The 19134-nt window shown below is 39.0% G+C and overlaps 1 pseudogene; it reads left to right on the forward strand.

Annotated features, from left to right (window-relative positions):
* The first annotated feature begins 16779 nt into the window (after positions 1-16779).
* On the forward strand, positions 16780-17431 carry LOC123949996 (annotated as a pseudogene).
* Positions 17432-19134: the final 1703 nt, after the last annotated feature.

The following is a 19134-nucleotide window of genomic DNA, read 5'->3' on the forward strand; positions in this document are numbered from 1 at the left end:
ACTGGGATCCCTGCTCAGTGGAGAGGCTGCTTCTCCCTCTCCCTCTCCCCCTCCCACAACTCCCTCTTGCGATCTCTCTCTCTATATATCTCAAATAAATAAATAAAATCTTAAAAAAAAAAAGATAGTGACTTTATCCTGTGATGTATTAAAGAAAGCTAATCTTGTCTAGGAGAGGGTTTTCCCAAGATACATACCTGGCAAGGGACTGATATTAAGGATGATAGAAAAAACAGTGGAGGAATAGACAGGACTTAGAGCAGGTAAATAACAAAAGAGCCCAATAGGCACAGAAAGGAGTTGTTCACTAGGGAAATGCAAATTAACCAACAATGAGAAACGTTATGCACCCACAAAATAAGGCAAAATCTAAAGGACTGACTACACTAGGTGCTGGTGAGGATGTGGAACAACTATGACTCTCACAGGTTGTGGAAATATAAAATGATACTATCACTTTGGAGAAAAGTTCTGATGGTTTTTCCTCCTCTCTGTGGGACGGTAGGTGCCCGACTTTGGTGAGCACGTTGCTACAAGTTGCAAAACTACATCCTGTCATAAAGATGTGAGGAGTTCATTTTTCCTTTGGATAAAAAAACAATTAGCAAACATAGCTGGTCTATGACTTGCCCTTCATGTCATGTACTTTTCCACTAACTTACCCCCACCATTGGAAACCTCTACCACGTTTCGTTTCAGTGGAGTTGAGTTCAGACTGAGTTCTGGCCTTTCTCCTTCATTGTTACAGCCTTGAAGAGTCATCTTTGCCTGTTTAACTTTGCCTGGTCTGATTTTTGCATTGACATTGGGTAATTGTTATACATTCTTTCAAGAGTCCACTTAAATGTCACTGTTTTTTTAGGAGGTCCTAAAGACCTCCGTGCTACCTCCTTACACAAATATCTGGTTTTCTTTCTTCTAAACTTCTGCAACATTTGGCAGGTACACAACTCAAATAAAATATGTTTCCCTTTGTTTATCGGTCTCATCTTCCAGAATAGGAGTTCCTTGATATGTAAATATGGCTTGCATCTTTGTATCTGCAGCTTCTAGAATAACCCTTGTCCTTAATGGACATCAATTAATGATAGTTAAATGAATTAATAATCAGATGAACAAAGATATCAGGTCCAGCTCTTGCTATAACATGATGCTAAGTAAAGCATGGCTACTTACTGCTTATTTAATGTCTGAAGTGTCTGAGACAATGGTGCAGAACAGATTCTCTGACAAATGTAACATACAAATCTATACTGAGCAAGTGTGAAGAGATTATCCCTCTTCCTTCTGGAACATATCTCATTTTATGTCCTCTCCTAGTTTCAAGCATTTGGGGATCTCAAATATCTCCACATTCACTCAGTTAAACATTTAGCTTGAGAAACATAAAGATGCTTTATTTTTTTCTTTTGGATAAGGGATAACCATATTCCTTAACTGTTAAAGCTATAAATTTGGTGGGCAGAATGTTAGAATATTGTGAGTTTCATGTCAGCCTTGACAGTGTTTTGCTGAAAAAGAAGACAAGAACCTTGCTTTTATGCCTCAAGGTCTGTACATGCATGGGAAAAAAAAGGCTTCAGGGTTTATAGAGTACATCCAATTCACCACATGCCCGAGGAACACAGCTACCATTTCTTGGGGGCTAATGAGGGAAAACATATTAAGCTAACCACTCTGCAAGCATTATTTTATTTAAATACCAATCCTGAACTTGAGATACTGCAAATATTCTCCCTGGCCAAGTTCATCTTGTTGAAATCTCCCTTTGCCCTTTTGTCCCAGCCACATGACCTTCTTTCTATCCTTGAATTTCCCATCTCAGAGCTTCTTGAAATTAGCTGTTTCCTCCATCTGAATTCTTTTCCCTGCAAGTCTCTGCTTGGCCGGTTCCTTCTCATCCTTCAGGTGTCAGCTTAAATCTCATCTTCTCAGAGAGGCTTTTCTTGATGATCCACGTTAAAGTCGCTGTCTACTCTGACCAGGTCACTCTCTAGCTCCTCCTCTTGACTTATTTTCCTTATAGCGGCAGCTCTCCAAATGTACTCCGCAGTCCTGTGCAGATTTCTGAGACCCTTTTAGGAACTCCCTGAGGAGAACAATATTTTCATAATAATACGAAGATTTCCTATACCTTCTCTGCTGCATTGACGTTTACACCAATGGCACCAAACCAATGGTAGATAAGATCCTTGGTGTCTTAGTATGAATCATGGCAATGACACCAAACTGTACTAGGGTCATTGTACCCTTCCACACCATGCAGTCACAAGTTATGAAAACAAAATAACAACAAAAAATGAAAACAAACAAAAAAAGTCACTTATGAACATCATTAATAAAGCAATAAAATGTATTAATTTTATTAAATCTCTCCTCTTAAATTACACTTTTTGAATAGTCTACATGATGAAATGGGAAGTACTCTTAAAACACTTTGGTGTATGCCAAAGTATGATGAGTATTGTAAAGAAATGCACTAGTGTGACCGAATTGAGAACACAATTAGCTATTTTATTTTTCATGAAACAGCATTTCTGTTCAAAAGATCAACTGAGAAATTTGGGTATTTGGCAGATATTTTCTAAAAGTAAGTCTGTCACTTCAAGGAAAACAACTGACAATATTTGTTGCCAATAATAAAATTTGAGTTTTCCAGGAAAATTAGAATTTCAGGAAATTTGTATATGACACCAAGAGCTTAAAGGTTTCCAAAAACTAAAGACTGTTCTGATGAAAGCTGTGTAATATCAATGAATATGAATTTTTAATATTATATTATGAAATCTGCCAATATTGAGGAGATGCACACAAATCTGTGAACCAGTATTTTCCAAACAACCAATGCAGTGGATAATATGGCAAGATCATGAACAGAAGAATGATCCATTCAAAGTGCTAGACTGATGGCTTCTGTCATAACAGAGTATGAAAAATTCACTGATAGAATTTTAGATTCTATGTCATCACGAACATTGAAGAAACTACCACTTCCAGGTCTTAACACTAGCTTACATTCTAGTGTATATTTTTCATTATTGTTTATTGTCTATACCCATCCATCAGATTGTTAGCCATGAGAGGCAGACCTATCTCTGGCTTGTTTATTGATGACTCCTATGCCTAAAATAGTAGTACATACTAGGTATTTACTAAATATTTGGTTGCATGAAAAAAATCCCTATTTGAAAGATGAAGAAATTTAGTCTTAAAGTCTTAAAGTTATATATCCAAGGCCACAGACCTAGTAAGTAGCTAAAAGGGATTCAAATTCAGCTCGGATTTCAAAACGGATGCTTTCAATTGAATCACTGCACCAAATTGCCTCTGCAGTGAAGATTTATAAGTGGTCTTGTGACATCAATATACAGTTTTGAAATCAGAGGACTTCTAGTCTTTGTGAACTTTTATAGCATCTTAGGTTTGATGTGAAATCATTTTATTTTTAAAAAAATTTTAACATTTATTTTATTAAAAAAAGATGTGTAAGCTCTATACCCAACAGGGGCTTAAACTCACAAACCCAAGATAAAGAGTCATATGCTCCACCGACTGGACCAGCCAGACACCCCAATGTGAAATCATTTTAGAACTCCAGGGGACCTCCCAGGGTATTTAGTCCAACGTCTCATAGATTTAGCCAGGTCACAGAGTTAGTATTCATGTAGCTGAGAAACAGCCCTGGAGCTTCCATTCACACCCATGAAGGCAACAGATGTGGAAACAAGGCTGTGGAAATCACAGGAAGCTGTTTTCATTTCTTCTGCCTCATCCCTAACTCTTACTTTTCTAAAATCCCAGATGGTTAGGAAAGGTACAAAACAAAATAGAACAAACAAACCAAAATATTGAGGGGGTGAAGGTTTGGTGAGGAAGGCCTGGCATGCTAAGTTGAAGTTGGGGGTTTTAATTTTCTGACCACAACAGAAATTTTTCTAGAGTCAACAACTAGGTCACACAACTTTTAGAGGTGTGCCTCGATGAATGACACTCAGCTACAGGAGGGAGGCCTCAGGCTATCAAAGACTGCAGCGTCTGAAGTGAGAGCACATTCTGGTAATTCTAGCAGTGAATAGAGGCATGCACTGCAAGTCTTTAGATAACAAGGCCCATTGGAAAGGCCCTGGCCAGGTCTCTTTTGTAATTTAATTACCTTTCCTTTACATATGACACTTAAGCCAACAACAAAAACATTTTACTAGTAAATCGTACATTGCAAAGCAAGTAAAGTGTCAGTCGAGAATATGTTCATGTGTGTGTTTGCAGGTCACATAGCTGTGGAGTTGGCCAATAAAAGAAAAAGGAGCTGTGCCTCCTACACTTTGCACTAACAGGGCTGAGGGCAATACTTCTCTCACACCAAACCCGGTGCTCAGGGAAATTCCCTTGATCAATGTTGTTCTTCAGTGCTGAGTAGCTACTTAGAGTGGTAAGCTCACCAGCTTCTAGCACAGAGCAGATGATCAATACATAATCATCCAGTGACTAATTTTCCACAATGCTGGTACATATTCCGTGCCTTTACCATGAGTATGCTTTCTCTAATCTGGAAACAGTATGGTTGTATGGAAGACCAAACCAATCCTGCCGTCTGCAGCCCAGAAGGTTAAATTTGTAAATCATGGTGGTTTTATACACATCTGTTGGTAAAGATGACATTTTACCTTTAGAGAGATCTCATATTCAGATCACAGCTGTCAGATGAACTAGTGTCTTAGCCGACAGCCCGACTACAAGATACCAAATATAATTATCTACCTCTTCCAGAGGAAGTGCAAACACAGTATCATTTAGTGAGGTGAGGAAGATATTAAAGAAGTCAGATACTTAACTCCAGCTGAGTTATTAACGGAAGGCTTAAAGTTATCCTAAATTAAGAGTTTGCTATTTTTCCCTAACCTTGATCATATGCATTTTATTTCTGAATTTCAATCTATGTTATATTCAGACACTAGCACAAAAAAAGTGCTTAATGAATTTTGGTTGAACTAATGAGATACAGTGATTCCCAAAATCTAGTCTGAGGACTCCCAGAGGTAGGTGTGCAGAAGTAGCTTCTCTCCCCTCACAGACACCAAGCTTTTGAGAATTTTCTGATTTGTCTTTGTGAAATATAACCGTTATCAAAAATTAAATTGTAGGGCACCTGGGTGGCTCAGTGGGTTAAGCCGCTGCCTTCGGCTCAGGTCATGATCTCAGGGTCCTGGGATCGAGTCCCACATCGGGCTCTCTGCTCGGCAGGGAGCCTGCTTCCCTCTCTCTCTCTCTCTCTCTCTGCCTGCCTCTCTGCCTACTTGTGATCTCTCTCTCTCGCTGTCAAATAAATAAATAAAATCTTTAAAAAAAATTAAATTGTAGAAACATATAATTAAACACATTATATTAAAATAAAGGTAATAAATACCTCAAAACCCATCGCTTCCTAAATATTTTCCTACATTTAACTCTTTCTAGGCTCTGAAGGATATTTCTGTCTATTGTATTTATATGGCAGAGACATCAGATAATGCTATGCTCCTATGCATTTCTTCCCAACTCTGTGTTATCAGCCATGTGAAGAATATTTACACTAGGAAAATTGGCAAATGAGGCACATCGGGTTCTTCTTTCCTCCCTGGTGAGTTGGTTGTCAAAATATTTTCAGGCACAACACTGTTGAGAGATCCCCAAACTTTTTTAGGTGACCTACCAAGTCTTCCATTTAACGTGAGAGGCCAGATTTTCTCCAACTAAAACATCGTCTTAAAACAGATTGAATGCAAAAGCAGATAGGAGTGCAACTGCAAACCAGATCATAATTTTCAAAAAATGTAAAACAATGCCCTTCGCACTAATTTTTTTTCACAAAGTGTACTGTTCACAGGCACTCTTTTTATATCTAGTTAAATAGTTTTATATTTTAATATGATAAATCCTGATAGATTTGACGCACAAAAGCAAAAGCTCTTTAAGTGTCCTTTTGACTATAAAGGGGTGTGAGATGAAAAGTTTGAGAACCACTGATTTAATGGGGTGGTAAATCCCATATAGTGCATTTTTGACAGTGTGGTCCAACTAGAAAAGCAGATTTGTATTCCTATGCCTTTGTGAACCTGGGAAATGAATTCTTGATCTCCTCAAATCTTTGTTTTTCCATTTGCAAAAAACAGTGTTAAGATCTTAAAGAACCGTGTTTTAGCTCTTAGATTCTGTAAGTATGAGAATTAGAAATGAGCTTTGTTTGCTCCTACTTGGAAGGCAGGAGAAATGTTTGTGCTCTGTCATCCTTTTTATACCTCCGACCCACATCCTCACTGTCTTTAAGAATCTTTTCACCTCAGCTCCTGCCCCCCAAAGGATTTAACATTCGATTACATCACTCTAATTACAGAAGTCACTATGTCCCAGTGGTCAAAAAAAAATCGTACCAGTCTAGGACGAAAGTAGATGCCATATAGCAGACCCAAAAACCCCGAGCAGACAACGAAGTGCCACGGCTTCGTGTCACCCTATCCATTAGGCGGAAAATGAAATGCCTAAAGCCGGCAGAGGCCGAATTTAATAAAGCAAACTACGGCACGGGCCCTGCTTTGCATCTCCCCACAGCAGCAGAGTAAAATGCAGAGAGCCCTGCCTGAGAATGTTCCGTGCAAACAGCACAAATTGGGATCTGCTTGGCGTCCTTAAGAACGTGTGAATGATCAGTCAGTTCCAGGCAAGTCTGTGACGGCTTTGCCTCCGAAATCACTGCGGCAAAATACAAAACGGTGTAGGAAATAAAAGGCCCTTGCCAAGTGCGCAAGGACTGCAGCCTTTGCTTTCCTATCGCATCTGCGTCTCCGGTCCCTTCGCGCACCCTCCAGGCAGAGCGAGATGTGAAATCGCTTCCCAGTCTGCTGGGAATTAACTTCCAGATCCTTTTCAACAGCAAACGACCAGGGAAAAAAACAAAACAAAACAAAAACAAACCCAGCCAAGTGAGGCCGCGCGGGGGCCGGCAGGACCAGTGCGCCCCCACACCCCCAACGCGGGCCGCGGGCTGATTCGCGCCCCGTGGAGGACTGGCGGGGAGGCGGCTGCGGAATCCGGGCTGCTCTAAAATGGCTGCCAGCATCCCGCTGCTGGGAGGGGCGCTGCTCCGGGCCCACGGCCGCCTGCCCTCCCCTAGCGGCCCTGTGCGCCCCCACCAGCGCCGCCAGGGAGCGTCCGCCTCCAGCGCCGGCGGAGGCGCGACCCAGAAGCCCAGCATTGACGACGCTTCCCAAGGCCAAGGCCAGGCGCCCGACCACGCCGCCTTTCAAGTAGGCCGAGGGTCACCCCCGCACCGCCCTCCTCTACGCCGCACGTGCGGCACGGCATCGCCATGGCAACCGCCCCATCACCCCCTCTCTCGTTATTGAACAGCTGAGGCACCGAGCGTCCCTGAACTTGTTACTGCACGAGTTAATGCCGTCCTCCGAGGGCTTAGTTTCCAAACTATTGTTCTTTGCGCAACTGACTGCTTCCTGAAGCTGGAAAAACCTACCCGAGTGTTTCAGACGTTCTCCCCGTCACTCCGGAGCCAAGGGTGTCAGCGGATCTGATCATTCTCCTCCAGGGGAGCGTCTCAGCATCTCAGAATGCACCGCAAGGAACCGATTCTCACCCTAATTTACTGGCACTGACCTTGGAACCATCTTAACGTCTGGCGGCTTCAGTTTTAGGAGATATAAACCATTAGTAATTATATACAGTATAATCATTACATAATGATAGTTATATAACTACCCTCTATCTCTCTCCCACCTATAATTAATGTTTGAAGATGAAATAGTCTCTCTAGCTGTGACTTATCAGTATGCCCAATGAAATGACATTCAGGAGAGTAAATTGATAAAACAATTATTCCTTTCAGTGGTGAGTGATTGCAAATAATGACCCCAAAGGACAAATTTGTGTGCTCATTAACAATCAAAGAAATGTAAATTAAAATAGCAAAGGTTTGCTATTTTGTAAGGATTTTTTTTTTTTGTTTTTAATAATAGACAATGCTGACAAGAGTGTGGCAAAACACTCATATGGCTGGTGAGTGAATTGGTACAATCTTCTTGGACACAATTTTCTCAAGAAATAATTAGAGGTTTGAACAAAATACAGCTACAAAATGGTCAGAGCAGCAGTGTATATAATAGTGTTTTTTTTTTTTAATCCAGCAAAATGTAATCTAGAGGATTGGATAAATCAATACAATGAAATAAAATGAGCGAACACTTAATTTCTTAAAAGACACTTTTAATTTGTTGCTAAGGGAAAATTAGATATTAAATAGTGATTAATTTATCCTATTTTATTTTCTCTTAATGTATTTAACAAGGAAAACGTTAACAGTGGTTATCTCTGGATGGTAGAATTACAGGTGACTCTATGTCTTGTTCCTTAATTTTTCTTGACAGTGACAAGCATTATTCTAAACAGTTAAAAAAAAAAACCCAAAATGTGTTGTTTTTTAATTCTGTTGACAGGTCCAACCTGTTTTATAAATAAATATACATATTTATAATAATAAAGTTATAATCTATTTCCACACAATTAACTATTTTTCTCAAAGGAAAATGTGAAAATTTTTATAGAGAAAAGAGCTCTGGGTCAATCACTCTGATCATTTGGTTTTTCCCTTCAGTTACCCAAGTTCTTCCATTTGGTTTGGAAAGGAAATCTTTCTTTAATTCTGTATGTCTGTTAAAGGAAACAAAAACGGGTTTCCATTTAAAACATAATGATATTAAGGAATACACTCGAAAACATTTTAGTGTCATAAACCCTCATTAAGGATTAAGACTTTCATTTTATTCTCATTCTCTGGCTGTAGAATTGCAAACTGAAAAGCAGTTGTTGGTTTAAAGTGGAAATTCTTGAGTAATGCCAAGAGGACAGGCTTCCGTGCCAGACCGTGCTCCTAATGGAGTCCTTTGAAACCACCTTCTCTGCAGTCCCTAGGCCCTGAGATAGCAGGGAATGGCCTGTCATCTCATTCACACAGGACAAGATGATCTTTCAGGGAAACTGCTCTCTTCCCACCTGCTGTCAAGGCGTTTGTGGCAAGCCTTGCATCAGTACACTAAAGGCACTCGTTTCTGAGGAAAGTTCTAGAAGAACCCAGGCCGAAGGGTTGCAGTGAAATCAGGCCTTGTGAAAGCTTGAGAACTGCTCCCTTTGAATTATCCTGAAGAAAATAAGTCATAGACCTGGGCAAAGATAGAGCTACAAGAATGTTTGTTTTTATACACTATTTTATAAAAGAAAGAATTTGGAATCTAAGTAAACTTCCAGGAATTAGAGAAATTCTACTATAGCTGGATGATAAAACTGTCTGCAACTGTTAAATTGAAGATAGAAAGAATATTTGAAAATGCAGGAAAGTGCTCACACTGCAGTGTTAAGAAAGAAAAAAAATGTTAAATATAGAATATGGGTGATCCTGCCTTTATAAAATCTTTTATAGTATATATAATATTTAATGTATTACATACATAATTAAAATTTAAGCTCAAAAATTATGGACTGTCAGTTTTGTTTATTTTTCTTTTATCATCTCTAATAAGTCCATTAAAAATAAGCTGTTGGTGGTTAAGTAATTATTAATAAGGTATTAATGGAGGAACATATGTTTTATTAGAAACCAGAGCAAGGTACTACAGGTTCTGATCACTTTTCAGGTATGCATTTTGCAGACACAAGGAAACTCTTTCAAAGCATACATTTTATTAGCTCAGCAATAACACATTTCACCTGAGGACATCTATTTACAACACTGAAAAGATTCGCTCAAACTAAAGTTCGCCCCGGCCCCAAGTAAGCACAGTCTATGCATTCTCATATTATATACATGCTGTGGATTATGGTCTGATTGTCCATAAAACTATCATTTATAAATGGAGAAATGATTGGCCATATGACTCTCTGATTGATTTACAGTCCATAACTTGGGCTAATCCCTCAGGGTGTATGGCCAAGCTTTTCAGGTTTGAAAAATCTTTTTTTTTTTTTTTAAGATTTTATTTATTTATTTGACACACACACAGAGAGAGATCGCAGGTAGGCAGAGAGACATGCAGAGAGAGAGAGGAGGAAGCAGGCTCCCTGCCAAGCAGAGAGCCCAATGTGAGGCTCGATCCCAGGACCCCGGGATCATGACCCGAGCCGAAGGCAGAGGCTTTAACCCACTGAGCCACCCAGGTGCCCCTGAAAAGTCTTTACTGCCTGCTTCCTGCCTGCCACTGGAGCCTCAAGTCCCACCATGCCTTCCCCAGGTCCTGTGCCCAGCCATGGTGAGACTACAACAGCTAACACAAATGGAATCTTATTATGTACTGGAAATTGTTCTAATTCTGCCAGCAAACCTATAGGGTATTTTACAGATGAAGAAACTGAGGTACAGAGAGGCTAAACAAATAGCTCCCATGGTCCACAGGCATTAGTTTATGAACCCAGGAAGCCTAGCTCCAGCTCATAACTGTTATAATCTTACCCAGCTATAAAGTTTGCCAAGTAAGTCTTTAGCTTCAATTAATCTCTGCCTTAGCTCAGCTCTTCCCTGCATAGAAAGTTTTCCACTTAGCCAAATTCATGCTCCTTTCAAAACACAGATGAAAAGTCTTCCTCAGTCATCTCAGGCAGGCTTAAGGATTTTTCTTTATCCCCCACTACCATAATTATGGTAGTACACTGATGTGAGGCATATTTATTTACCTGCTTCTACCACCATTCTGCCAGCTCTTCAAAACCAAGGTTCAAATCTCTGTTAATCTTTACACCTTCAGTGCCCCACACAGTGTCTGACACATAGAAGTTCTTAATAATTAATGTATGTATGAATGATTATGAGGAGTACTATATAGTTCTGCTTGCCCAAAACTATGGTCTTCAACATCCTACCAGGACAGCCACCATCTCCCCATGAGAGTTGGTGCTATGTAGGCAAACACTGGACTGGTAGCCAGAGGACCAGAGAAATGTCAGCTGTGCTCCACAGGTTCCATCTTTGCCCTGCTGGGCATTTAAATGTTAAATTGGGACCTATCCTTGGGGAGGGAAGAGAGAATATCAAAAAGATCTCTTAGTGTATTACCAGATATTAATTTTGACTACTTGCTAGCTATTTTGTTGGGGAAGATGGCTCCTTTTGCGGTGGGACAGAGGGTAGCTAAGTCTGATGAAAGACTTAGGGTACAGCATGTACTCAAAAATGTACACCCTTTGATAAATCTGTGTAGTCAGAAGCCTGAAAATATACTCAGGTCTGTCTACTTTGGGCAATTCCCACTTCTACCTCAGAAGTTTCGCCATGACAGGCAAAAAACTCACAGTCATCCATGTCAATGTGCTTGAACAATAAGGCATTAGTCTTGTTGGTTTCACTCAGGCCACTGTTGGGACTGCTTGAAGCAGTGGAAGGAAACTAATATTTATAGATTAAAGTTGATACATAATGAGTAACATAAAGACATGTTTCTATTTCCATTCTTCTTACTATTTGTACCATCTTACTGTTGTGCCTGTATTTTATTAAGCTATATCAAATCTCCTTTGGAATGAATCTGAAAATAAATAAACACATAAGATGAAAACAAACATACCATTGGTTCATCTTAAGGGTATGGTCTGAACTTTGCTTTGGGCTTCTAAGTTTATGTGTGACCACATTTCTTGGGGAAGGTACAATATCCTCACAAATACCAAAACAAATGCTATGAAAGAAAACATCAAAATCCCAGGAGCCTCTTGTCCACTTGGAGGAAAATAAAAGCAATTTTACCCCCAAATATTTCCTACATTCTAATTATACATATTGACATTTGGCTATGTAGAGGTTCATTTGACCATTCTGGAAAAATCTGGTTCATGTTTAGTGCTATTGCATTTTTAACTATGGGTTCTTTTTTGAAGTTTTGCAAAGTTCCCATAGATATCTAGTGACTCCTTGTGGAGTTTTCTCTCTTCATGTAACAATTCACTAAAAAGTTAAGAAATCACAGAACACCAAAATTGAAGGGGCTGTGGAAACATTTAATGCTAACTCCCATCCAGGTGGGAAACTATTTACCAATAACCATGAAAAAGGGTTGAAAATCTCTGGTGACAAGAAGGCATCTTTTGGATTCCTGACTCCTTCACTCTCTAATGATGAAACAGACTTATGAACCAGGTTGCAATTTTCTTGAAATTTACCATTTCAATAGGGCTCAGAATGAAAGAAAAAAAAGGGGGGGGGAGCAGGGAATTACACATTGGCCAAAATCTGTAATATTCTTTGGAATTGTCTGGAGGAACTAATTCTTCAAGCCAGTTGGTCTCACTTGATGGCCAAGTAATCAATGTTCCAAGTACAATCAGGTATCTCTTAAAAAAAGAATCCCTCTTATTCTGAAATTTCACCATTACTTTATATTTTTGGTTTTTTTATTGATATCTAACAATTCTTGATAGTAAGCACTTGTCATTTGGGTCTCAATACATAGTCTCTTGCTCTAAGGTATTCCATTTGTCTTTTGTGGAACAACTTTCTCCTACATTGTGTGTAATCTATGTGGGATGATAAAGCTAGTTGCCTATTTCCTACTTTTGAAGGCTCAGTATAGTCAAGTGGTTATTAAAGTCTACTAGACAGTTTTCTTCCAGGACATGGAATCTGAGGTAAGTAAGCAACAACCCAAGGAGACTGCCATTTGGGACTGCCATTGCAGCAGTGGTGCCCCACCAGCATCTCTCAGTTGTGAGCCATCTCTTCATCATAGTGTTTTCTTAGATCGGGGCTTGTTCCAAGTCTGGTCCCATCATTTCTTGGCATCCCTAATATCCTTCTAACATATTCTCCTTTCTAAAAAGTTAGCCAAATTCTAAAATTGATTGTGGTGATGGTTGCACAATTAGGTGCATATACTATAAAACATTGAATCATGTACTTTAATGGTTGAGTTATTTGGTACATGAATTATATCCCAATAAAGCTCTTATTTCCACCAAACAAACAAAAACAAAAGTTAGTGAGTTGGTTTCCATTGCTTGAAATATAGCAAGATCGAACTGATACAATCCTCCTGTCAAAATGCAAATATCTAAGCTGTAAAGGATTACCCATTTTCAAGTTTTTTTAACATTGAGTTTACCAAGAAAAAATAACGAGGACTAGTTTTGATAGGGGTTGAACAAGTCTAGCAAATACAATGTATTCCAAGAAGGCAGGCATCAATAAAACAACACACGGGGAAGATTTTAGATATTCAGACTGGCACAGGGGCATTGAATGGGAGGGATTTTAGAGACAGAGATGGATGTGAGAATTTCATTTTTCCTTTGGATAAAAAACCAATTAGGGGTGCCTGGGTGGCTCAGTCGGTTAAAGCCTCTGCCTTCGGCTCAGGTCATGATTCCAGGGTCCTGGGATCAAGCCCCGTGTCAGGCTTTCTGCTCAGCAGGGAGCCTGCTCCCCCCCCCACCTGCCTCTCTCCTACTTGTGATCTCTGTCTGTCAAATAAATACAATTTAAAAAAAAAAAAAAAAAAAGAAAAAAGAAAACCTCCCCAAAAAACAAGTCAGTCCAGGACCAGATGGCTTCACAGGTGAATTCTATCAAATATTTAAAGAAGACTTAATATCTATTCTTCTCAAATTATTCCAAAAAAAAAAAAAAAGAAAAAAAGAAAAGTAAGCAAAACTTAAATTCATTCTATGAGGTCAGCATTACCTGATATCAAAACCAGATAAAGACCCCACTAAAAAAGAGAACTACAGGTCAATATTGCTGATAAACATGGATACAAAACTTCTCAATAGAATACTAGCAAACCAAATCCAACAATATATTAAAAAATAATTTACCATGATCAAGTGGGATTTAATCCTGGGTTAGAAGAGTGGTTCCATACTTGCAAATCAACCAATATGATTCATCACATTAATAAAAGAAAGGATAAAAACCATATGATCATTTCAGTAGATGCAGGAATGCATTTGACAAAGTACAATATTTATTCATGATAAAAAAAAAAAACCTCTCAACAAAGGTTTAAGAGAGAACATATCTCAATATCATAAAAGTCATATATGAAAAACCCACAACTAATATCACCCTAAATGGGGAAAAACCGAGAGCTTTTCCTCTATACTCAGGAACAAGACAAGGATGTCCACTCTCACCACTCTTAGTCAGCATAGTATTGAAAGTCCTAGCCGCATCAATCAAACAATGAAAAGAAATAAAATGCATCTGCATCAGCAAGGAAGAAGTAAAACTCTCACGATTTGCAGGTGGCATGACACTATACATAGAAAATTCAAAAAGACTCCAAAAAACAAAGAAACAAAACAAAACAAAAGCCCTGCTAGAACTGGTAAGTGAATTCAGTAAAGTTGGAGGCTACAAAATCAATGTCCAAAAATCTGTTGATTTCTATACATCAATAATGAATCGGAAGAAAGAGAACTTAAAGAATCAATCCCACTTACAATAGCACTAAAAGCAGTAAGATACCCAGGAATAGACATAACTAAAGAGGTCAGAGACCTAGACTCTGAAAACTGTAAAACACTGATGAAAGAAATTGAAGATAACACAAAGAAATGGAAAGATATTCCATGCTCATGGCCTGAAAGAAAAAATATTGTTAAAATGTCTATATTAACTAAGGCAATCTACAGATTAAAGGCAATCCCTATATAAATAACAATAGCATTTTTCACAGAACTGAACGAACAATCCTAAAATGTGTATGGAATCAGAAAAGATCCCAAATAGCCAAAGCAACCTTGAAAAAAAAAAGAAAACTGAGGGCATCGCAATTCTAGACTTCAAGTTATATTACAAAGTTGTAGTAATCAAAACAGTATGGTACAGGCACAAAAATAGACATAAAAATCAAAGGGACTGAACAGGAAACCCAGTCATGAACTCACAATCATATGGTCAATTAATCTTTGACAAAGCAGGAAAGAATATGCAATGGGAAAAAGACAGTCTCTTCAACAAATGGTGTTGGGAAAACTGGACAGCCACATGCAAAAAAGTGAAACCAGACCAATTTCTTACACCATACACAAAAATAAGTTCAAAATGGATGAAAGAGGGGTGCCTCGGTGGCTCAGTGGGTTAAGCCTCTGCCTTAAGCTCAGGTCAAGATCTCGGGGTCCTGGGATCAAACCCCGCATCGGTCTCTCTGCTCAGTGGGGAGCCTGCTTCCTCTTCTCTCTATCTGCCTGCCTCTCTGCCTACTTGTGATCTCTCTCTGTCAAATAAATAAAATCTTTTAAGAAAAATGGATAAAAGACCTAAATGTGAGACCCTGAAATCACAAAAATCTTAAAAGAGAACACAGGCATTAGCTTTTTTGACATTGGCCATAGCAATTTCTTTTTGATAGGTCCCTTGAAGAAAGGTAAGCAAAAACAACAATAAACTATTGGAACTACATCAAATAAAAAGCTTCTGCACAGTAAAGGAAGGAAACAACAAAACTAAAAGGCAACCTCCTGAATGGGAGAAGATATTTGCAAATGACAAAACACATAAGGAACTTATAAAACCCAACACCCCCAAAATGAATAATTCAATTAAAAATGGGCAGAAGTGGGTGCCTGGGTGGCCCAGTTGGTTGAGCATCCAACACTTCGTTTCAACTCAGGTCATAATCTCATAGGTTGGGGATCAAGCCTCATGTCAGACTGTGCTCAGCAGGGAGGCTGCTTGAAAGATTCCCTCCTTTGCTCCTCCCCCTACTCACATGTGCTTTCTCTCTCTCTCACTTCTCTCTCTCAAAAAAATAAATAAATCATTTTTTTAAATGGGCAGAAGACATGAATAGACGTTTTTCTAAAGAAGACATACAGATGACCAACAGACACATGAAAAGATGCTCAACGTTGCTCATCATCAAGGAAATGCAAACCAAAACCACAATACATATCACCTCACACCTGTCAGAAAGACTAAAATCAACGACACAAGAAACAACAGGTGTTGGTAAGGATGTGGAGAAAGAGGAACCCTCAGACACTATTGGTGGGACCACAAACTGGTGCAGCCACTCTGGAAAATAATATGGAGGTTCCTCCAAAAGTTAAAAACAGAGCTCCCCTACAAGCAATTGCACTACTAGGTATTTACCCTAAGAATACAAAAATACTAATTCAAAGGGATATATGCACCCCAATGTTTTGAGCAGCATTATCTACAATAGCTAAGTTATGGAAACAGCCCAACTGTCCATTTACTAATGAACAGATAAAGAAGAGGTGAGATATACACACACACACACACACACACACACACACACACACACACACACACAGGAATATTACTCAACCACAAAAAGGATGAAATCTTGCAATTTGCTATGACATGGATGGAACTAGAGTATTAGGCTAAGCAAAATAAATCAGTCAGAGAAAGACATATGCTTTCACTCATATGTGGAATTTAAGAAACAAAACAAATAAGCAAAGGGGATAAAAGAGAGAAAGAGAGCGAGAGGCAAACCGAGAAACAGACTCTTAGCTATAGAGAACCAACTGGTGGTTACCAGAAGGGTGGTAGGTGGGGGGATGGGTGAAACAGGTGATGGGGATTAAGGAGGGCACTCACTGTGATGATCACCGAGTGTTGTACGGAAGTGTTGAATCCCTATATTGCACAACTGAAACTAATATTACACTGCATATTAACTTACTGGAAATTAAATTTTAAAAAAGAGTAAAGTGAAAACTGACAAAATTACAAAATAGACATGAACACACTAGGGAGTGCCTTCTTCCTCCCCCCCTACCAACATGGTTTTCAGGTGCTTCATGGAGGTTGGCTGCTGACCTACATCTCCTTTGGGCCTCATACAGGGAAGTTGGTCGGGATTCGGGATTGTAAATGTTATTGCTCAGAACAGGGTTTTTTCTGATGGACCTGGCTCTCAGGTAAGAAGACCGGCTATACCTTTCAAATCCGTACAGCTCGTTGGCGTCATCCTCAAATTTCCACACAGTGTCAGCCAGACGTTTGCCCGACAAGCCTGGCAGAAGGCAAGGATCAGTACAAAGTGGGCAGCTACTAGATGGGCCACACAGAATGAAGCCAGAGAAAGAAATGCCAAGATGACAAATTTGGATCATTATAAAGTTATGAAGGTAAAGAAAATGAGGAACAGAATAATCAAGGTCCACGTGAGAAAGCTGCAAAAGGCAGCTTTCCTGAGAGTTTCTCCCAGAAAAGCATCCACTGCTAAGGGTACTGCTGGGGCAGCTGCTGCAGTTTCCAGAAAAAAAAAAAAGAAAGAAAGAAATGGCCACTGCTGGCAAGAAGTTTCCAGCCTGGAAGGTTCCTGCCCTGAAAGCTGCAGGCCAGAATGCAGTGTCTCCAAAGCCTCAGGAAGGTCAGAAATCTCCAGCCCAGAAAGCACCTGCTCCGAAGGCATCTGGCAAGAAAGCATAAAAAGCAGAAGAGGCCATTATATATAAGTAATCAAAGTTCTTTTCCTTTTGTACATGTAAAAAAAATGACAAACTTACAAAATTAAAAAACATACATAGTATTTGGAGATAAAAGGACACTCATGTGAAAAATGCATAATTAACACTTCATACCCATTGCAAACCCTAGGATAAAATCTTTCTGTTTTATTTTACTTCCAACTCATAACAACCTTGTAATTCAACTTCGAACAATTTGGTGGTTTTCTCAAGGTTACAGAGCCAAGAAGTAAAGGAAATGAAATTCAAACACCAATCCATCTGATTCCAAAGGGCATGCCTCCTCTTCATGCCACATACAATGCTTGCTTATTCAGCATTCTGAGATGAAAACTCTCAATCACCACTGAAGGCAAGTAGAAATCTATATATAGCCCTCCTAATAAAATATTAATTTTCCATTAAATCAACATGGCAAGGGGCATTTTTGTATTTTCACACATGGATGTGAATATGCACACACACCCCCAAAAAGCCCTACATTTTCTAGGAATATAAGATCTATTTAATCTGTTTCAAAGGTACTTCTTAGCCTTATCCCTTCTTCCCTGCACTCCCATACACTCCATATGCTATGAATTATTCACATGTCATGTTTACTGACGTTTACATATACTTTTCTCTCTGCTCAAAATACCTTTCCTTAGGTGCCCCCATTTTTTCCTAAACATTTCAAGGAAAATGGCTCGGTTCTATCTTCCCTTAATTAGACCACGACAGTGAATGAACTCCACTCCTTATCTTACCGATTTCTGAAGTATCTTGTGTCTACCTCTAACACAAGATATTTCATTCTGGATTGCATTGGTCGCTCACTTCTTTCTGCCACTAAAGGACAAATGACTTGAGTCTAGAAACTGTATCTATTTGTCTTTAAACTTCAGTCCCTACCCAGTTTCTGGAATATCTTAAGTACCCAATAAGTGCCTGTTGAAGAATAAAACAATCAATGATTCAGGAGTTTGGAAAACTAAAACATTTTTTCCCAAAGTCTAATAACCCAGATTAGTGTATGATAGGATGTTCTGGTTAAACAAGTAATTTGCTTGAAAGATTGTCTATAGCTTAAATATTATCCAAGAACCATGATATCACAAGGTATATGAAAACCCCACTGTGCATAATTTATTTTTCCTTGATGAAATAATTTTGGATATTATAATAGGGGCATCATAGCCTCTTGTTGTCATCAGTAAGCATGCTTCAACATCATTTAATAAAGAGATCTGGTTAGTGTGTCAAATGCCAAGGAACTTATTTCATAGTGGTGTCACTCTTTCTATTTCAAATATTGATCCAACGGTATTTCTAAACCTAGAGGGAAAAGTTATTTTGGAAGAAACCGTAGAAACTATATTCATTAATTTTCCGGACATCTTAATCCTCTCATACTCTCACACTGATGCACTGACCTTGACAAGTACGTCACCAATGTTAAAGTCGTCCTAGGCAAAAACTCATGGTTGGAGGTTAAGCCAATGACATCTAGCTTGTGTGTTCCCAATTTACCTGTTCTATTTTTTTTTTTTTTATCATTATGTAGGAAGTTGTTTTAATTATAGCAGGAGACTGCTTAGTGTTTCTTTTTTTTTTTTTTTCCCTTTTTATTTATTTATTTTTTTTTTCAGCGTAACAGTATTCATTCTTTTTGCACAACACCCAGTG

The sequence above is a fragment of the Meles meles genome, chromosome 8 (assembly GCF_922984935.1).
Source record: "Meles meles chromosome 8, mMelMel3.1 paternal haplotype, whole genome shotgun sequence".
Classification (NCBI taxonomy): domain Eukaryota; kingdom Metazoa; phylum Chordata; class Mammalia; order Carnivora; family Mustelidae; genus Meles; species Meles meles.